The sequence below is a fragment of the Balaenoptera ricei genome, chromosome 13 (assembly GCF_028023285.1).
Source record: "Balaenoptera ricei isolate mBalRic1 chromosome 13, mBalRic1.hap2, whole genome shotgun sequence".
Classification (NCBI taxonomy): domain Eukaryota; kingdom Metazoa; phylum Chordata; class Mammalia; order Artiodactyla; family Balaenopteridae; genus Balaenoptera; species Balaenoptera ricei.
The window spans coordinates 98,492,712-98,513,445 of NC_082651.1; the positions used below are offsets into that span (position 1 = coordinate 98,492,712).

Below are 20,734 nucleotides of genomic sequence, written 5' to 3' on the forward strand. Positions count from 1 at the left end.
CGGGGCCAGCGACATCTGTGCAACGTGCGGGCCAAACCCCTCACACCTCCTACCGAGATTCATGGGAACACCGGACTGATTGGGAGGGAAGGCCAGCCTGGGACCCTCTGGGAGGTCAACTGTGGTCACACAGATGTTCCCAGAATAGTGGATGCTGAGGCTCTGGCCTGGCCCAAAATGCCACATCAAAGGCCCAGGCACCTGCCACTGTGATTCAGGAGAGAGGCTGCCACGTCATCAGCTAAAGGTGCGAGCCCAGCCTGACTGTGTGATGCCCAAAGGGGCCCAGAGCTCCCCCGGAACCGCCGACGGGTCCCATGCCACTTTCTCAAGGTCTGTGCCGAGAGGCCTCGGGGGAGCTAAGGACCTTCATTCTTAGAAACTGCTCTACCTGCAGTAGGGCTTTTTTTCTCCCTCACTGGGTGATGGAAGGAGAGCAAGAAGAGCTTGTCTGTTTTTTGTCCGTCTGTCTGTGTACACCATCTCTGTCACAGCATTAGCCAGTTAGCTGGGCTTTGTCTTTCCATCACTCTTGTTTACTTTCTGGACCTTTCCCAGCTTCTACAGGAGCAGCAGTCCAGAGCAGGGGGCCTGCGGAGGGGCCGCAGGGGCAGGGCCGATGGGACGGGGCCCAGCATCCTGAGAACAAGCGGGCCTGCCCCCTGAGGTAGCTGCAAGACCACCACCCCACAGACTGCCGGGCGTCCCTCTGTCCGCTCCACGCACGGGGCAGAAGCCCTCCAGGGGCCCACATGCTTCCCGGAATGCCCCCTGCCACTCCCAGCCCAGTCTGTCGGTGACTAATGGGACACATCCAAGATTAGGTGGCCTCAGTCCAGGAGAAAATCCGAGAACCTGTATCGGGCTGCTGACCAGTCAGGACAGGGTGCTGGGAAAGCAGGGAGTGTGAGGTCCCCACGGGGCCTACAGGGTGACACACCGGGTGACACACAGGGTGACACACACGGTGACACAGCTCAAAGACTGGAAAGGGTGGAGCAAAGGACACTGCTTTTATTACAACGAAAGCATTTGTAGAATTAGCTCTCAGAGCGTCCCTCTAAGTGCCCTCTGGGATCTATGAGAGGCCCAGAACCGAAAAGGCTCAAAAAGTCTAAGTGATGAGGGAAATTACAGTGTTATACAATCCCATAAACATGGCTGAGAGCCAGCGCCGTGCCAGAGCGCTGTGCAGAGCTGCTGGGAGAACACAGAGACGAACCCCGTGGGGCAGCCTCCCTGGCAGAGGCCACAGCGCCGTCCGTACATCAGGGGCTTGGAGCCCAGGACGAGCGCCAAGGTGAACGTCAGGTAGAGCAGGTTCCCTCTGAGTGACCCATGGCAAGCTCCCCCCTCTCCATCACATCCTTCCAAATACCCATACTGCGCACACACGTGTAAGGGGATTCAAGAGGGAACTTTTGAACTGTAAACGCAGTTCGTTCACTCACTGACTAAGTGCATGGCCCTCCAGGTGCTGTCAGAGCCCAAGGAGATGCACGGTCTTCCCCACCAAGCTCACAGCCCGCTCAGAGCTGGTTAAATCCTGATGACAGGGAGGAGGGACACGGGCTCCAACAGAAGCAAATGCAGGGGACAGGGGAGGGGCTTCTCCACCGAACTGGCTCTCAGGACCAGCTTCCTGCAGACACTGGACGGAGGGAAGGGAGTAACAACGGAGAAATCACTCCTCGGACTCCAGCCAGGTGCGTGCCGGGGGCCTCAGAGCAGACAAGGCTGCAGGTAGGCTGGAGCTGCCTCGCGGGTTCAGATCAAGACTCTTATCTTGGTCCTTGAAGCTCTGGGAGCCAGTGATGGAGTTTTGAACAGAGGGTATGTTTATCATTTTAGGACGATTACTCCGCGGCAGTAATCCAGTTAGATTACCGGGGCAGAGAAACCAGTGAGAACTTTGCTGAAGATCAGTAACAATTTGGAAGTGGCCTCTCTGTTTTCAGCAGTGTATGTACATAGTGAAAGGCTACCAGGGAACGTGTGAGGGCGTGGGATCTACAGCGGCAAGCCTTCCAAAGCGTGATGCTGAGGCAGCCCAGTGCCCCCAGGGGCCAGGAGATTAAAAAGGAGCATCTTTGAGGATATACCAGTAGTGAGACGGAAAGAACCCCTAAGATTCAAGAGACCTAGACTCAAGAGCCGATGGCACATGAACTTCACAAGCTCTTGGATGATTCCTCACCCCCTGGAAGCCTCAGCACCCTCACCTGTAATGTGGGATTAAAAGCAACCACCCCACTTCTCATGGGGCGGTCACGGGGACTGCACAAATGAAACGGGAAAGCATCAGGGGCGTCCGCGTGGGAGCATCAAGGCAGGGAGCTGGCGGCCTCTTCTGCTCTCCGCCCCCTGACTCTCTAGTTCAGCCACTTCACAACTATTTCAGGTCCATACGTGTGCCAGACACTGAGGCTACCGAGACAATTAAGGAAGGCGCCGCCCTCACAGCGTTTACAAGAAAATAAATGACCATTACTGTGCATCTTGTCCCAGGAAAATAGAAACAAGAGAGGAATTTGCCAGTCGGCAGCCAAGACTCAATCCCCTATGAATCACACCCCCCCTTACCATGTAATCTGGGATATTCTGGAACAGCCATAAGCCTTGAAAAGATTCAGAGGGACCACCTCGTTGTCAAAGGTCTCGGAGGGCTCAAGGCCATGGGGTATTTTTATAGCTTCTTTTGGAGTCACGAGCAGTACAGATTTTGTACTTACTCTGAATTTAACCAGCATTTAAGCGTGCTGATTATAGCTGCAAATACACTTTTTGCTCCTGCGTGTGGTTGGAGAGGTGGCCAGGGGAGAAGCCTTGGAAATTTACAGAACAGAAATAGCATGTGGTCTGTCTGCTTGAAGGAATGGGTCGCTCTGTGACCAGCAGTGAGAAGACCAGCAAAGGGCCTGAAGCAAACCCAAGACACAGAATAAAATGAGGCTTTTTGTCACCATCTCCCTGTTACCAGCCACCTTTTCCCCAGTCTGGGAGACCCCTAAGAAAGCCGGCAACAGACCCGGGGCTGGGGTTTCAGAAGACACAGGACGCAGCAAGTCTAGCTGGTGAACTGGGGTCACCCAAGCAAAACGTCTAGACGTGGTTCTGAATATAAAGAAAATAATGAAAGTGGAAACGTGGAAATCGCTTCCTAATGGGCTTTGCACGAAGGAGCAGCTATCCTGGTTGTGGAAATGAAGCATTAGTGGCAGGAAGGCCTGGAAAAGGATGCAAAGACCTGATCTCTGGTCCAGCCCCCAGCCAACCTGGGGCCCCTTTGAGGTCTCCAGCTGCTCCTCTGCTGAGCTAGGAGCTAGAAGGAAAGGCCTTGTGTAGGGTCTGCACTTCCCCGGCTCTCCCTGGGGGCCAGGGCGGGGAGGCCTTCACTGGCACGGGCTACAGGTGCCCCAAGTTTGTTCCAATCTGAGCCTGTTTATTTTTGAGACATCAGGCTTCCAGAAGACTTCTTTGAAGAAAGGATCACTGAACCACCTCCCCGAAATAACTGTGGAAACCACGTGCTACATGAGCAGCACGATTTCCTTTAAGCAGAACACTCCACAATTCTATATCCAGACACATCGGCACTGCCTGGCAGGGAAACGTGCAGGAGAAAAGGGAGTGGCGATCTTGCCCCATCGGGTCTGGCATAGTGCCAGCCTTTGGATAATGAAACCATGGTATGTCCCAGAACTTCAAGTCACTGAGAAAAACATGGAACAGAGAGGTTCCTTTTTAAAGAAATACACACTTGGACTTTTTTTTTTTTTTTTTCAGGGAAGAGGGTGTAAGTCTCTTTATAAGTGTTGATACACTATAGAAAATAAGGGTAAAATGAAATTACAGAATTAAAAAATCTAGAATACCATGTTGATAAGAAGTAATGTTAATGCTGTTGTGTCCTTTCTGTATGTTTGTATGATGTATGAAGGAAGCCCCTCTGTTTACATACAGGTTACATCTGGATCAGTCATCTGGTCCAAACTGATCAACAAATATTTCTTTACACTAACACTTGCTGCACCCATTTCACTGACCATCTACATAAGTGTCATGAAAACCTTCCTAGCAGTAAGGGGTTATCACCCACAGTGATGTTCCCAATACTGAAATGGGCTTGGAAACCATCCGTATCTTCAGTAGCAACAAAGATGCAATTACTTTAAAACAAAAAAAATGGGAGACATCTACTTCTCTCAATATGATGAATTAGATTCTGCAAAGGTCTCTCACACTGGAAGATAACTAAAGTCCAGTTAAAATACTGAACCAAAAATAAATAAGTACCCCTAGCTTATATGCTTCCAAGTTAATTACAGTGTTCTGAGGCTTTTGTGTATTTTGAGAATTAAGGAGTTAAAATATTTATTTTAGACCTTAGATGTATTTATGGTAAAATTTCAGCAGTTTCCACTAAGAGAAGAGAAATTGAATATATAACTGCCTAATGTAAAAGGAGGAAGTGGAAAAAGAACACAAAGAGACAAACATGCACTTTAAAAAAAAAGCAACAAAGAAAATAGTATAAAAATAATTTAGTAGGAAAATAACCAACCCTATTAAATCATATAAGAAATAAACTAATTAAACTCAATAGCCAAAAGAAATAAATGATAAAATTGAAATTTAAAAACAGAGATACACATAAAACAATAGGAAACTGGAAAGATTGGAAGTCAAAGGATGGAGAAAGTTGGTCCAGAAAAATGCAACCCAAAGAAAGCTATCGGACAAAAGAAGACTTAAAGCAAAAGATATAGCTCGAGTAAAAGAAGGCAATTATATAACAATAAAATACCCAATTCATTATGTAGCTATAGTAATTCTAAGTTTGTATATATCAAATAGCTTCAAAATATAAAAAGCAAAAATAAAATAGTTTCTGAAAAAAATGGCAAATATACCACCACAGTGGGGAAATCACAATACATTGTTTAATATAGCAAATATAGAAAATTAGGAAAAATAGAGGTGATATGAAAAGCACTATTAACAATCTAAATTTAATAGACATAGGAACTCTCATAATCAACAAACTGAAAATCCACAATCTTCTCAAAAATACACAGAACATTTACAAAAACTGACCTTACACAGGGACATAAAGAATGACCAGCGAATTTCTAGTAGCTGGTATCATATGGATCATGTATTTTGACATCAGTGCAATTAAGACAGACATCAATAATGAAAAGATTCTCCATGCTTGAAAATCACAGAAGACTTGTCAATAAACTCATGGGTTTAGAAGAAAATATTGAACTTTAAAAACATGTAGAACTAAACATACTGAGAATATTGTTTAACAAAACCTATGAGATGCCATTAAAGCAGTACTAAGAAATTTATAATCTTAAATGCTTATATTTAAAAAGAAGTCTAAAAGTTATTGAGCTGTCTCTGGTTTAAGAAGTTAGAAAAGAAACTGCAGAATAAACACAAAGCAAGTAGAAGAAAAGATCTATTAACAGGTAAACAAAAATAAATAAAACACAAAGTTAAAATAGAGTCAACAGAGTCAAAAGTATTTTTCTTTGAAAATAATAATAAAACATACACTGTCTGGCAGATTGGTCAAGGAAGAAAAAAGAGATATGGCCCAATTAACATATTTGTAATGAAAAATATGGATAGCAGGGATCTTAAACTAAATGAATAATTTTATGCTAATTTTAATTTGAAAAACAGGTAACGAGGAATATACTCCTAGAAAAATATAATTTAAGAAAACTGAAAGAAATTCAGTTTAAAAAGGAATAGGGATTCAGATCATTTTAAAAGCCTCAAAAAAATTAAATAGATAAAAATCTTGCAACAAGGAAAGCACGAGTTCTTGTTTTTAGCTGAGTACTACCAAAATTTCAAGAGCAGATAATTCAAATCATACAGAAACTCTTGCAAGAAATAGAAAAATAGAAAAAAAAAATCCTCTCTCTAAATCAGACAAAAAGCAGTTAAAGAAAGGAAAGATAGAGGCCAAACTTACTCATGAGTAAAGAAACAAAAATTTAAAACAAAATAAGAGCAAATAGAATCCAGATGTGCATAAGGCATGTATTTAGGGGGAAAAAAATAAAGTCGAACAAGCTAGATTTATCCTAGGCATAGAAGAGAGTTTACCATCGGAATGAGCCATACGTGTAAGATAAAATAGTAACAGGAAAACAGTGAAAATCATACGGTCATCCTAATAGATGCAGAGCAGCCTTTGATAAAACTCAGCATACACTTACGAATAAAAGCAGAAAACAAAACTCTGTAAAACAGAAACATAAGGGAACTTCCTTAACCTAATAAAGGGTATTTGGAAAAAAAGTGATAGCAAACAACATTCTTAATCAAATTAGAACACTCCTTATAAAGATTAGGAACAATGAAGGGCTATCTTCTATTGCTCCAATTCATTATTGTACTGGAGGTCCTAACTCAAACAAGGAAAACAGGAAAAAGAAAATGTGAGAATTGAAAGGAATAAACCATACTTTAATTATTCACAAATGGCTTTTTACATATAGGAGGATCCATAGACAAAATATTAGAAATACTAAAGGTTTAGTTAAGAGGCTGGATGCAAGATCAATGTATAGATTTCAATTACATTTTTATCCTCCAGCAAAGACGCCATCTCTGAAGGCACACCAAAACTGAGGTGGCTGGAAACAAACATGTCACATGTACCTAGAAGCATACAGCAAATGAGTAAGACCTATCTACAGAAAAGTACAAAGCTTTCCCAAAAAACATTTGTGAAGACAAATATATGGATACTGACACAATGTTCATGGATAGGAGAACTCAATATCAAAAAAAGTCAATTTTTTCTCAATTGATCTATAGATTGAATGCAATCCAAGCAAATTCCCCACAGGTTTTGTTGCTGTTTTTATTGTTGCTATTGCTGTTTCATAAACTAACTCTAAAATCTCTATAGAAGAGCAAAAGTCCACGTACAGCCAAACATCACCCAATAAGAGGGAAAAGATGAAAGGACCAAATATCAAGACTTCGTAGAGAGCTACAGTATTTAAGAGCAGGCAGCACTGATACAGAGGTGGGCAAATTAACCAACATACAAATAGAGACAACACAGAAAAACAAACCCATGCACTTAGGGAAACTCAATATATTACAGACTGTATATCCCAGATCAATAGAAAAAAAGGATTATTCAATAAGTGGTACTAGGCGAATTATTATTCTTTATGGATAAAAATAATCCTGGATTGCTCTATCACACACAAAAATTAATTCCAAATAATTGTAAAACTGATAAAAGAAAATAAGGGAGTAACTTATAACCTTGGGATACAGAAGAATATCTTAAATGAAAGGCTCTAACTATAAATGGCCAAGGTTGTATACATTAAATACATTAAAATCAAGAACTTCTGTTCATCAAAAAGCACCTTGTGAAAATATATGGCACAAACTAGAAGGTAATATTTTTAACAGTATGAATCTTCAGAATATATAAAGAATGCTTTCAAATCAATGAAAAAAAATATACAACCCATTGGGAAACTAGACCAAGGTGATGAACAGTCCTTTTACAATAGATGAAACAGATGATAATTAAATATGTAAAAAGAAGCTCAATATTATTGGTACATTAAGTTCACTTTACTATTAATTTGTCAAAAATTAAGAAGTCCAATAACACCAAGTGTTGGGATAAGGCAGGCATGAATCTTAAAGGAAACTTTTATTCACTGCTGATGGCAATGTGCATTGGTGGTATAATCACTGTGGAAATCACCAGGACATTTTCTTGTAAAGCTGGTCATGAATTAGCCTTTCTTCAGGCCCAAACTCTCCTCCTAGGTATATAACCAAGGAAAAAAAAATGGTGTACGTATAGCAGAGATATGTGCAAGAATATAAATAGCAGAGTATTTTGTGACAATAAAAGCCTGAAAATAACTCAAACACCCACTGACAGGAGGAAGCATGGATGTCAACCTTATCAGATATTATGTAAGTGAGATGAATAAATATAGCCTCACGGAACAAGGTGGTTAAATCTTAGAAACAAAACACTGAACAACAGCATGACACAATTTTTAATTAGTAACATTATATATACTTTTAGGAATACAGACTACCAAAAATAGCAAGGGAAGATTAAATGATAGTGCGGGGGAAAGAGCAGTCAGATAGAGGAAAATGTCCACATCAATGTCACAGTGTTAATGATGTTTTTCTTTAAGAGACAGGTTCATGGATATTCATTAATTATGCTTCATAACTCACATACATAAAGTGTTGTATGTACCGGATCCGACTTAACACATTTCTTTAAAAGCTCTGCTCAGAATGGTGTTGTCTAATCTGGTTCAGATTTAAAACGGGTATCTTTTCATGGGTACTAAATTTTCTAGATGGGGAAACTAAAAAAAAAAAAAAAAAAATTAAAAATCAATAGTGGTTTTCTCTGGGGAGGACAAAGAGATGAAGCATTTACATTTGTATTTAATAACCTGTCTGTATTTTAATAATTTTACTACATGCATATACGTATTTAAAAAATTAAGTAACCAGCTTAACTGGTAAGCTTTAGGAACTCGAATTTGGTGGTTATGAGCAACGATAGCTCATGGGATTCATAAAGCTCATTGTTGATTCATCATCGATGAAATTAAAGAAAACAAGGATGTCCGGGCTGAGCTGGTGGCCAGCTCTCTGAACGGATGTCCTGGACCATGCCCACACCGCCCCCCCCAATCCCACACCTCCATCTCCCTGGCCAGGGAGGCAGCTCTGGGCGCAAGAAGTCCAGATTCAACTCCAATACCAGCTCTTAAGGTCTACAGATTTCATGATCTTTTCAATAAAGAGGACACCCTTTGGGTCCTGTCCTATAAAAGAATAAGAACCTTCCTCAGATTCTGTACTTGTAATTTCTTCTCTATTCTATTGGAAGCTTTCTGATTCCCGAAACACGGGGGAAGAAAGGACTACGAATTGTTTTCCCCTGGCTAGCCTCCTCTTCAAAGGTTATGAAATATGATTTTTCCCCATCTTGGAGCAATTTATACACAAAACATCCTGCTTCTTGTTAATCCTCACATTCAGTTCACTCACTCACACAGTGGAGAAATCACAGTATGATCTTCATTCTGATGTTTCAAAACCCCATAGTTCATTTGATTTTCTTTCTGGGGGATATTAGTGATAAGATTACACTCTCTGGTGTTCACTTCAGCTTGCACCACAGTGTTGAACTTGAACTGAGCAGAGAGAATCCAGAACAAAATTACAAAGTACCTTGTGGTCATCTTATACAGCCTACACTTCCTAACACTTCTAGGGATGGATGCCCCAGAGCCCAACTGGCCTCTTCCCTCACCACACCAACCCCGCCCACTAATGGACTTCACAAGGATGTTCCTAAACTCTGCAAATAATTCATCGCATTTCAATATATATGGCCCCTCCCATACCTGGGTAGTTAACTACTGGCACTCAAGGTGTCTTGCAAACCTAAATAACTACCTGTTGGCATGGTTGCAGAGGAAGTGACATTCTAATCCATGGTTCATGGGACTCCCAAATGTTACAGCCAATGTAGAAAACAGTCTGCAAGTTTCTTGTAAAGTTAACCATATCCAGCAAAAAAAAAAAAAAAACTTAAATAACTTCCTTTCTGAATTTTCTGAACCAAGATGTTCTCCAAGACTTCCTAATCTTCCCTGCTTTCCTGGGGGCTGAGAGTCCATACAAAACCTTCTTTATCAGGCAGAAAGGTCATGTGCGATCTGGAAGTTGGGTGTCCTGGCTTTGTTGGGCTCCACCACCAATTTCCAGTTGCATCATCTTGAACAAGTCGCTCTCAGTCTTAGTTTTCTCAACTGGACAGTAGGAAGAACAATAGCTATAATCACAGGAGAGCTGTGTAAGCTAATAACAGTACACAGTGCACATGGAGGTTCCTGTATGAACTCCAAAGCGATATACCAACGACAGCTATTAGCAGCCATCACTAGTTACCTCATCTCTCCCTAGACATTTGGACAGTGGCTTCAGAAGCCAGAGAGTAAATCAAACTCTCTAGGGTTGTGGCTTCTCCCTCCTGTGCTGGAAGACATCCCTTAGCCAGATCCTCCAAATTCCTGCAGCCCTCCCTAGTAGTCAGAATATCCCTCCTCAGAGAACAAAACGTGCATGACTGTGGGAACGCCTAGCCCTCCTCACAGCTGTGAGCAATGTGCTTCCTGTCATCTTGTTTGCATCTTCTGTGGTTCCAAGGTCCGGCCCCACCTGCACGCACACCACCTTCACTGCCCTTTCCCTCAGGTCCCAGAGGAGGCTGCAGGTGGTCATTTCACTTGCATTTGGTTCCTAACCAGTAAATAATAGCTGACAGTTGTTTACACATCATGAGAAACGTCCCCATCCTTCACTCACATCTGATCCTCACAAGGGACTTCTGGGTAGGTAGGGAAGCATTGCTGTCATTCCCGTTTTGCTAAGAAAAAATCCAGGCTCTGAGACGTCAGTGACTTTCCCAAGCTGCACTGGGCAAGTTAGTGGCGAAGCTGGGCCTAGACCTGTCTTCTGACCCCTGTGTCCATCACTTCCCACCGCACCACAAAGCCTTGAATTTGCTCTGTGTGGCCCAAAGCAGAGATTTTCTGGTTTTGCTGAAGAGGGGCTGGGCTATAGCCAAAAATAACCTTTTACAAGTACACAGGCCTTTAGCACATTCCTCAGTCGCCATTAAAAATTATAGAAGAATTTTAAATAGTTGCAGAATACGTAACTTCTGGCCTATTGGAAATATTGCCTTTTTAAAATAAAGTAGCAACAGTTCAAAAAATGTAATTTCTAGTATATCATTTATTTTTTTTTTAATATGCATGAATAGCTGAAGCAATCCTGAGAAAGAAGAACAAAGCTGAACACTTCCCAATTTCAAACTATATGATGCAGCTATGGTAATCAAAACAGTATGGTGTTGGGTAAAACAGACACATAGATCAATGAAACATAATAAAAATCCCAGGAATAAACCCATATGTATAGGATCAATTAATTTTCAACAAAGGCACCAAGAATATACAATGAGGAAAGAATAATCTCTTCAATAAATGGTGTTGGAAAAACTGGATAGTCACGTGCAAAAGACTGAAACTGGGCCCCTATCTTACACCATAAATCTCCTAGAAGAAAACCTAGGCAGTAAGCTCCTTAACACCAGCCTTGACAATGATTTTTTTTTTTATTTGACACCAAAAGCAAAGGCAACAAAAGCAATGTAAACAAAAAAGTAAACATCAAACTAAAAAGCTTCTGCACAGCAAAGGAAGCCATCAACAAAATAAAAAGGCTACCTACAGAATGGGAAAAAATAGTTGTAAATCTTATGTTTGATAAGGGGTTAATATCCAATATAGAAAGAACACATACAACTCAATAGTAAAAGTACAGGGCTTCCCTGGTGGCGCAGTGGTTAAGAATCCACCTGCCAATGCTGGGGACATGGGTTCGAGCCCTGGTCCGGGAAGATCCCACATGCCGTGGAGCAACTAAGCCCGTGAGCCACAATTACTGAGCCTGTGCTCTAGAGCCTGCGAGCCACAACTACTGAGCCCATGCACCACAACTACTGAAGCCCGCGTGCCTAGAGCCCGTGCTCCGCAACAACAGAACCCACCGCAATGAGAAGCCCGCACACCGCAATCAAGAGTAGCCTCCGCTCGTCACAACTAGAGAAAGCCCACGCACAGCAACGAAGACCCAACACAGCCAAAAATAAATAAATAAATTTATTTTTAAAAAAATAGTAAAAGTACAAATAATCCAATTTTAAAACGGGCAAGGAACTTAAATAGATATTTCTCCAAAGGAGATGTACAAATGGCCAACAGGTACATGAAAAGATGCTCAACATCACCATTCATCAGGGAAACACAAATCAAACCACAAGGAGATGTCACCTCACACCTGTTAGGATGTCTATTATCAAAAAGACAAGAGTTAACAAATGCTGGCAAGGATGTGGAGAAGAGGGTATCCTTGGACACATGATGGACATGTAAACTGGTACAGCCACTATGGAAAACAGTATGGAGGTTCCTCAAATTATTATAAATATAACTACCATGTGATCTAGCAATCCCACTACTGGGTATATGTTGAAGGAAACAAAATCATGAACTCAAAGAGATACCTGCACCCCCATGTTCATTGCAGCTCTACTCATAGCAGCCAAGGTATGGAAAAACCTAAGGGTCTGTTGGCAGATGAATGGATAAAGAAAACGTGATATGTGTGTGTGTGTGTGTATATATATATATATATATATATATATATACATATATAATTATAGCTATAATAATAATAATTATTATTATTATTATTATTATTATTATTATTATTATTCAGCCTCAAAGAAAGAGGAAACCCTGCCATTTGCAACAACATGGATGAACCTGGAGGCTATTTCTCTGTCTGGAAATAAGCTAGACAGAGAAAAAGACCACACGGTATCACTTACATGTGGAATCTAAAAAAAAGGAAAGAAAGTAAAACTCAGAGAAACAGCAAAGAGTAGAAAGGTGGTTGCCAGGTGCAGGAGGGTGTGGGAAATAGGCAGAGGTTGATAAACGAGTGTAAACTTTCAGTTACATGATGAATAAGATCTGAGGATCTAATGTACAACATGCTGACTATAGAGGTCCCTTGTTTAAACAAACACACTCAGAAAAAAATTTGAGAAAAAATACATTCATTTCAATGCACCTCTCCATAGAAAATACCTTAATACATGATTTTATTATAACCATGTTTCAACTATATGTTTGTCCATAGTATTTGCATATTTAGCTCCTTCCAATAACTCACTGTCAAACCAATGAGCCAATGAGAATTCCTTTCTATCAGAAAGATTTTACCTTGTTTTTAAATTCAAATAAGTGTGTTTATATATAGAGGATAGATAAATTATGGAATACACTCATAAAGTCAGCCATTAAAATAAGTAAATTCAGGATTAAAATGAGATTGAGATAATTCAATTATGCTACGCAGTTTTCAATACATGATAATGACTAGATACTAAAGGTTTCCTCACTGATATTAATCAAGCAATGCTAAATGTAGCTAAAATCATAAATATGATAGAAGGATGATATTTCTCTGGTAAAAGTGCTTGCGTGTGTTTGTGAAGCTCTGCTCTTAGGCTTTGGGGAATAATCAAAAACGTACTGTATTTTTTAAATCGGGGGGAAAATATTCCATTAATTTTGTTAAGCCACATGATCAAACTTTTCCTTTTGACTGTTTTCCCTGCTTTCGATCTCTTCTTTGTATTAGGAGCACAAGAGTGTCCAATGAATCTGTCCAAATCACTTTTTAAAAAAATCCTATCACTACCCTTAGCAAATCATAACGGTTCCCGACCAGCCACAGGAAAGAGTCTAACTCCAAACCTGCAGGGTCCAGCCCGAGTGGCCTTCCGTACCGCCTTCTCATCTCTGTCCCTCTCTCCTCTCCACTCAGACATGTCTCAGCCGTGAAGGGATCTAGTGCTCAGCGCCCACTTCTCACAGCTTCACTTCTGCTCTGTCCTGCGCTCAAGTTTTGGGAATTGGCATTCCACATCTGCTTGTTAACAGTAGTCAAAGGAAAACCTAACAGCAGAAACCCGCCCCGTGTCTACTCTTCCATCCCTCTTGGCCCAAGCACACGACCTTGCACATAATAGATGTTCATTAGGTGTCTGATGCTTGGCTGTCTAGAGAAATCCACACTGTCCTAGGGAACAGGCACTTGCTTCTCCTTGACCAGTGGTTCTCGCTGCCTCTGGACTTTGGGATGTGGAAACACCGAGAACGCTCACGGAGACTTACCCAGGAAATATTGACTTGACAGCACGGCTTAGAGGATAGCACATATAGCTCTCAAAACAAAACAAAAAAAAAAGAACAAAAAAAAAAATTCAAAGAAACTGCAGTTGAGACAAATGTGGGAAACGTGGTCGTTAAGATTTATTTTAACAGGACCTTCCACCATGGCATCTCAGAACAGCATCTCTAAGTGTTTCTATTTCTAAAAATATTGCTCGTGTAACCACCTCAGCCACTCCAAAACCATGAGAAGTAAAGCAGGGTATTGATATTTTCGATTCTAGTTAGAGTTTTAAACGACCTTTGCCTTAAAGCTTCACCAGCCAAGAGCAGCGTTGAGCCCCGCTGTCCCAGCTGCAGCTCTCCAAATGCCGGCCATTCCCAAGGCTGAGTCAAGGCCAAGGCTCAGTTAAAGTTTCTTAACAGAAGATTTATTTTCTTACCAATGACATTCTCCACTTGGGGAAGAAAGAAAAAGAAAAAAGAAAACTATCTTTTAGATATAGCTACGTCAATGACAGAAGTGTGAATTGGGGGTGGTTTATACCCTACGGAGGCTGTTTCTCTTTATAAATCCTAAACATTTAAAAATATCTTTGCTTGTGCTGGAATGCCATTTTCTGGTATTTTGGCTTCTTCAACATGAATCTTTTGTAACTACGAAGCCATTTCAGCTCTTGGAATTTGCTGGAGACAGATTCCCAAACAGAACGTCCTGGGAGGTGGGAGTGGGCAGATGCAGGAAAGAATGCACAATTCCACTTGGCCTTGCAGTGCATTTTTTCCAGGGTGCTTTCATGTTTCCCTCATACCTGAGGGAACTCTATCTCTGGACCAGCAAATGTACTGCAGAGAGGGATGCAATAACCCTAAAACGTTAAAGTCGATGTTAAAAAAAAAAAAAAAGAAAAATCCTCTTAGTGTCCAAGGCCTGTGAAGAAGGGGAAGGGCGGCTTCAAATGTCAGCTGTCACATTTCCTGTGTCTTCACTGCACTGATGATACGGCTGCAGGCCTCCCTCTGCCTCAGCAAAGAAATGTGTCGGTAAGAAATCAGCAATACATTCCCAGTATTACCAGAGGAACATTGGTAATATCGGTATCTGGTTCGGGATTCAGCGAGAGTTCTCGAGCAGGCCCTTTTACAGGGCAGGCAGTGAGGGAGTTCCCTGGTGGCCTAGTGGCTAGGACTCCACACTCTCACTACGAGTTCAATCCCTGGTCTAAGAACTAAGATCCCACAAGCCTAGAGGTGTGGCCCCCAAAATTTAAAAAATAAAGGGCAGGCAGTGAAAAGGCAAAGTGGGGTGATGAGAACCTGAGGCCCGGGGGAAGGAACGTTGGAATTTAGGTTCCCGAAAGCACCCCAAATCCCCAGGTTCAGGCACACGGTCAGCCCACCACCTCTTGTCTCCCCAGCCGCTCTCTCCAGTGTCCCCGGCCAGACAGCTCTGGCCCTTCTCCTGCACCTCCAATCCCCCCATCGCCCAGCCCAACCTCCTCCTCACGACTGATGTCCTCTGTCCTCAAGTCACCGTGGTAATCTCCAGGTGACCTGGGCCATCTCTCTCCTGCAGATGCCATTGCTGGGGCCACCCCTTTCAATTTGTCCCTCTCTGCTCAGCCAAATGATAATTCAATTCTTTTTTTTTTTTTTAATTTTATTGGAGTACAGTTGATTTACGCATTTGTGTTAGTTTCAGGTGGACAGCAAAATGAATCACTTATATTTATATATGTATCCATCATTCTTTTTCAGATTCTTTTCCCATATAGGTTATTACAGAATACTGAGTGGAGTTCCCCGTACTATACAGTAGGTCCTTGTTAGTTATCTATTTTATATACAGTAGTGTGTATGGACCTAGACATTATCATACTAAGTGAAGTGAGTCAGACAGAGAAAGACAAATATCATGTGATATCATGTATATGTGAAATCTAATTAAAAATTGATACAAATGAACTTTTTTACAAAACAGAAACAGACTCACAGATCTCCATAATTCAATTCTTGAGCTATTGTGTGTGTGCCCTCAACTCCCCAGCTGAGCTGTCTAGAAAAACACACAATCTCACCAATGGGGTCTTTCAACTTGTGGCCAAGAGCTCCAGGTGGACTCTTAACGACTAACAGGTGATCACTCCGCACCTCCTTCCCTTCCTCCCCAAACTTACAAGCCCTCCTGCACCACGGCACTCTCAGCTGGGGACTTGACTTCCTATTTCACAAAGAAAACAGAAGCAATCCGAAGAAAACCTCTCCTGAGCGCCACCTCGGCACCCATGTGTCTGTCATGTAGTCCGTCCCCCACCAGTAACTATGTGTGCTCTTCCTGAAGCAAACAACTCCACCTGTACACGAACGCACCTCCTTCACCCACGCAAGACATGCTTCCAGCAACCCTCTGTCCTATATTATCAACTTTTTACTCTCTACTGAATCATTCCCATCCATGTATAAATCACGCTAATGCTTCCAACTAAAACCGAAATCTCTTGGCCTGACTTACCCCACCAGGTACCACCCCATTTTCGGCTCCCCTTTGCAGCAAACCTTCTCCAAACTGCCGTCAACAGTCTCGGTCTCAGAGTTCTCCCTCCATCTTTCCCTCGGTTGCCATAGTCACCAGACCCACATGACATTTTGCTGTTTTTACCAAAGGCACCAATAACCTGCGTGGCACTGATCCAAGGGTCAATTCCAGTCTCCGCCTCATCTGGCCCATCCACACGCTGGGCACAGCTCACCATTCCCTCCTTCTGAAGTGATTTCACGTGGCTTCCGAGATGCCTCACCCTTGGATTTCCCCTCCCTCTCCGGGGGCTGCCTCTTGGTGTCCCTCTTCCCTTGCTCCTCCTAAAGCCGGAATGTTCCAGGGCCCACTCCTGAGAACTCCTCTGTCACTAGGATCTCACTGACCTTATTCCTTTAAATACCAACTGCAGGCCAAAGACCCCCGTTGTACCTCCAGCTCAGATCACCATCTTCAACTATCAGATCTGGATATACCTGTCCACTCAGCATCTCCATTTGGGGGGTCTCATAATCTCAAACTCAACTTGTTCAAAGCTGAACTTCTAACCTCTTTTGGCACCAAACCCTCCCCACCCTGCAGACTTCCCCATCTCAGGTGGCGACAACTCCCTCTAGCTGCACAACCTAAAATCTCTGCCATCATGATGGACTTTCCCTTCTTCTCAAGCCCCACACCCATTCTGCCAGGACATCTTAAAGGCTCTTTCTTCAAAATATATCTAGAATGTGACCACGTTTTCCTACTTCCACGGCTACCAGTGGAGCAGGCCACCGAATTATCTCTTGTCTGAATTACTACAGTGGATTTCTTTAATGACCTCTAAGTGGTCTCCTGGTCTACCCCCCCACCCTTCAACACTGATACCAGAATGAGCCTATCAGAATGGATCCCGTCCCTCCTCTGCCTAAAACACTGCACTGATTTCCCACCGTAAAGCCTAGAATTCCCCCCAATAGCCCACGATGCTAAACATGGTCAAGTTTCTGTTACCTCCTGACCACTCTCTGCCCCCTGCCGCCCGGTGTTCTGCTGGCTCCCCTGCCTCTCGGTGTTCCCCCAATGTGCTGCGATGCACAGACTGGACTCTGGGCCTTCACACCCACCTTTTCTTCTAGCTCCAAGTCTCTTGTCCCAGTCGGTTAAATGGCTAATTCCCACAGTTCCTTAAATCCACGTTCACATGTCGACTTTTCTATGAGACCTCCCGGAGCACTCCATTTAAAACTCCACCCCTCTAAACTTGGTAGGTTTTTATTTTCTCCACAACACTTATGCCTGGGAATGAGACATAAAATTTACTTCTTCACATGGTGGTCAGTCTCTTGGTGCCTGTCCCCACCCTCCACTCACACGCACCACCCCCCAACCTGGAACCTCCATCACAGAAGTTTGCGTCTGTTGTGCTCACCGTGGGTCCTGGGTTAGAACAGCACCTGGCACAATATGGTTGCTCAATCCATATGTTCTGGACGACTTAATGAATCACTGAGACCCTAGGGGCATCACTTTGATCTTCTAAACCTGTTTCCTGGTCTACAAAACCAGACTAGCAATAACAGCCTCATGAGTTTGTTAAAAGCAGAAAATGAGGACCCGTGTGGTAATCTTTGTAAAATACTAATTACTATAACCGCTTAACATAATATGTTGAAGACCATCCTCAAAATTCATTCAGGGGAAGCAAACTAGGCAATTGCTTATTTGGTGTGGTTAAGAGGTACAGGAAAACCCATCCAGGTCGGGGTCTTTCCCAACAATGGCCTGAGATTCCACCAAGAAGACATAAATGCAGGTTTTCAAGCTTTCATTTTCCAATTTCAAAGTTACCTCTGAAAAGTCCTGATGGGAGGAGAGGAACGGTCTTCTGGCCAAATCCTGGTGTCCTGATGTGCTCAGCTGGCCCTCCCTCTCATGTCAGGCTGCCCATCTGGAGTAGTGGGAGAAGATCTCTGGCACTGGGGTTCCTGCAGACCTGGGGGATGGGGAGTGTATCAGACTCAGCAGGGTGAACACCTGGGGAGCAGGAGGGCACAGGAGCTTAGAGAGCAGGTTGGGGGGTGGCAGGGGGCAGCAAAGATCATTGTGCTGATTTAGAACCCAGCATCAGCCTTTCAAATCCCCAGCCCAAGAGGGAAAGCTAGTGATATAACTACTAGAAATCTAATCTGATCAACATTTGGAAAGTATCACCGGAGAAGAAACTAAGGTTTACGGTATAGGTAATCAAATTCCACAAAGAAGTTAACAGATAAATCTACCAACACAGGCAATTCTCAGATAACAGTGTGTCCCTGGGTCTCCATTTCTTTCCCCTCCTTTTCCAATCACAGCCATTCAGGTTTGCCCCAATGGGACTCCTACAGGGAGAGGTTTAGGGCCATAGAAAAGTTTAAACATAAGGCAAGATTAGGTTAACTGTAATCCCCAGGGCAACCACTAACAAAATAACTGAAAAATGTATAAAACATGAACAACAGAATTAAAATGGTATGCTAGAAACTAACACAAAAGAAGGTAAAATGGAGGAATAAAGGAACACAAAAGACATAAGATCCATAAGGAAAAAAAGCAAAATGGCAGACATAAATTCTATCTTATCAGTAGTTACACTAAATGGTCTAAACGCTCCAATCAAAAGGCAGAAATTGGTACAATGGATAAATAACATATGCTGTTAGAAGAGCACCAAAACAGAATCAAAAAGAATAAAATACTTATGAATAAATTTAACAAGATATGCAAGATTTGTACGTTGAAAACTACCAATATATCATTACAAGAAGTTAAAAACTAAGTAAACAGAAAAGACATCCTGTGCTCATGGGTCGGAAGACAATATCGTTAAGACAGCAATACTCCCCAAATTGGTCTTCAGATTCAATGCAATCTCTATTAAATTCTCAGCTTTCTTTTTTGCAGAAATGGACAAGCAGTTCTGAAAATTCATACAGAAATCCAAGACATCTCACATAGCCAAAAGAACCTTGAGAAAGAAAAGCAAAGTTGGAGAATTCACACTTTTGGATGTCCAAAAATAAAAAAAACGCTATTGTAATCAAGAGAGTATGATATTGGCATAAGGAAAGACATAGAGAGCAATGGCTTAGAATTGACAGTCCAGAAATAAATCCATACATTTATGGTTAATTGATTTTCGCCAAGAGTGCCATGACAATCCAAAGGGTAAATGATAGGCTTTTCAACAAATGATACTGACATTCAGAAAATGAATCTCTACACAGACCTCACACCTTTCACAAAAATTAACTCAAAATGGATGGTACACCTAAATGTAAGAGCAAAAATTATAAAACTCTTAGAAGAAAGCATAGGAGTAAATCCTTGTGACCTTAGATCATGTACTAGTTTCTTAGATATGTCACCAAAAGCACAAACAACAAAAGAAAAGTTAGATAAACTGGGACTCCATCAAAATTTTAAAGTTTTGTGTGTTATAGAACACCATCAATAAAGTTAAATCAACCCACAGAAAGGGAGAAAACATATACAAATCACGTATCTGATAAGGACTTTGTATCCGGATTATATAAAGAACACATTCAAATCAACAATAAAAAGACAAATAACCCAAATAAAAAATGGGCAAAAGATCGGAATAGACACTTCTCCAAAAAAGATATCCAAATGTCCAATAAGCACATTTTAAAATGTTCAACATGACTATTCAATTATGGAAATGCAAATCAAAACCATAATGAGATACCACGTCACACCCACTAGGATGACTAGAATCAAAGACAGAAGATAACAAGCATGGGTGTGGGTGTGGAGAATTCTGAACACTTACACATTGCTACTGGAAACTAAAGTGGTGCAGCTGCTTTGGGAAATAGTTTGGCAGCTCCTCATAGGGTTAAACACAGAGTCACGTATGGCCCAGCAACTCCACATCTAGGTATGCACCCGAGAGGATGGAAAACAAACGTCCACAAACAACCTGTACGTGGATGTTCATAGCAGCAGTATTCAAAATAGCCAAAAAGTGGAAACCACCCCAATGCCCATCAACTGGTGAATGTGAAAACAAGATGTGGTATGTCCACACAATGGATTTGAAATGCTACAATAAGGATGAACTATGAATATATCATGCTAAGTAAAAAAAAAAAAAAAAGTCAGACCAAAAAGGCTACAAACTGCAAGAAAACATGTATATGGAATATCCAGAACAGGTAAATCCAGAGGGACAGAAAGTAGATTCATGGTTTCCAGGGGTTTGAGGCAAGGCAGAGTAAGGAGCTACGGCTATTGGATCAGGGGTTTGGGAGGGAACTGAAAATGTTCTAGAATTAGATGATGGTGATGCTTGTACAACTCT

General features: G+C 42.1%; 1 protein-coding gene across 7 annotated transcripts in view; it reads right to left on the bottom strand.

Annotated features, from left to right (window-relative positions):
* RNF144A (ring finger protein 144A) overlaps nt 1-20,734 on the bottom strand; it is a 112,852-nt gene that overhangs the window by 69,901 nt on the left and 22,217 nt on the right. For 6 of the 7 annotated variants that reach the window (XM_059942280.1, XM_059942283.1, XM_059942278.1 and 3 more), the window contains one exon: nt 18,223-18,367. The exons of the other annotated variant lie outside the window; for it this stretch is intronic. The gene's annotated coding sequence lies outside the window, so the exon portion shown is untranslated. The remainder of the gene's footprint in view (nt 1-18,222; nt 18,368-20,734) is intronic. 7 annotated transcript variants of the gene reach the window in all.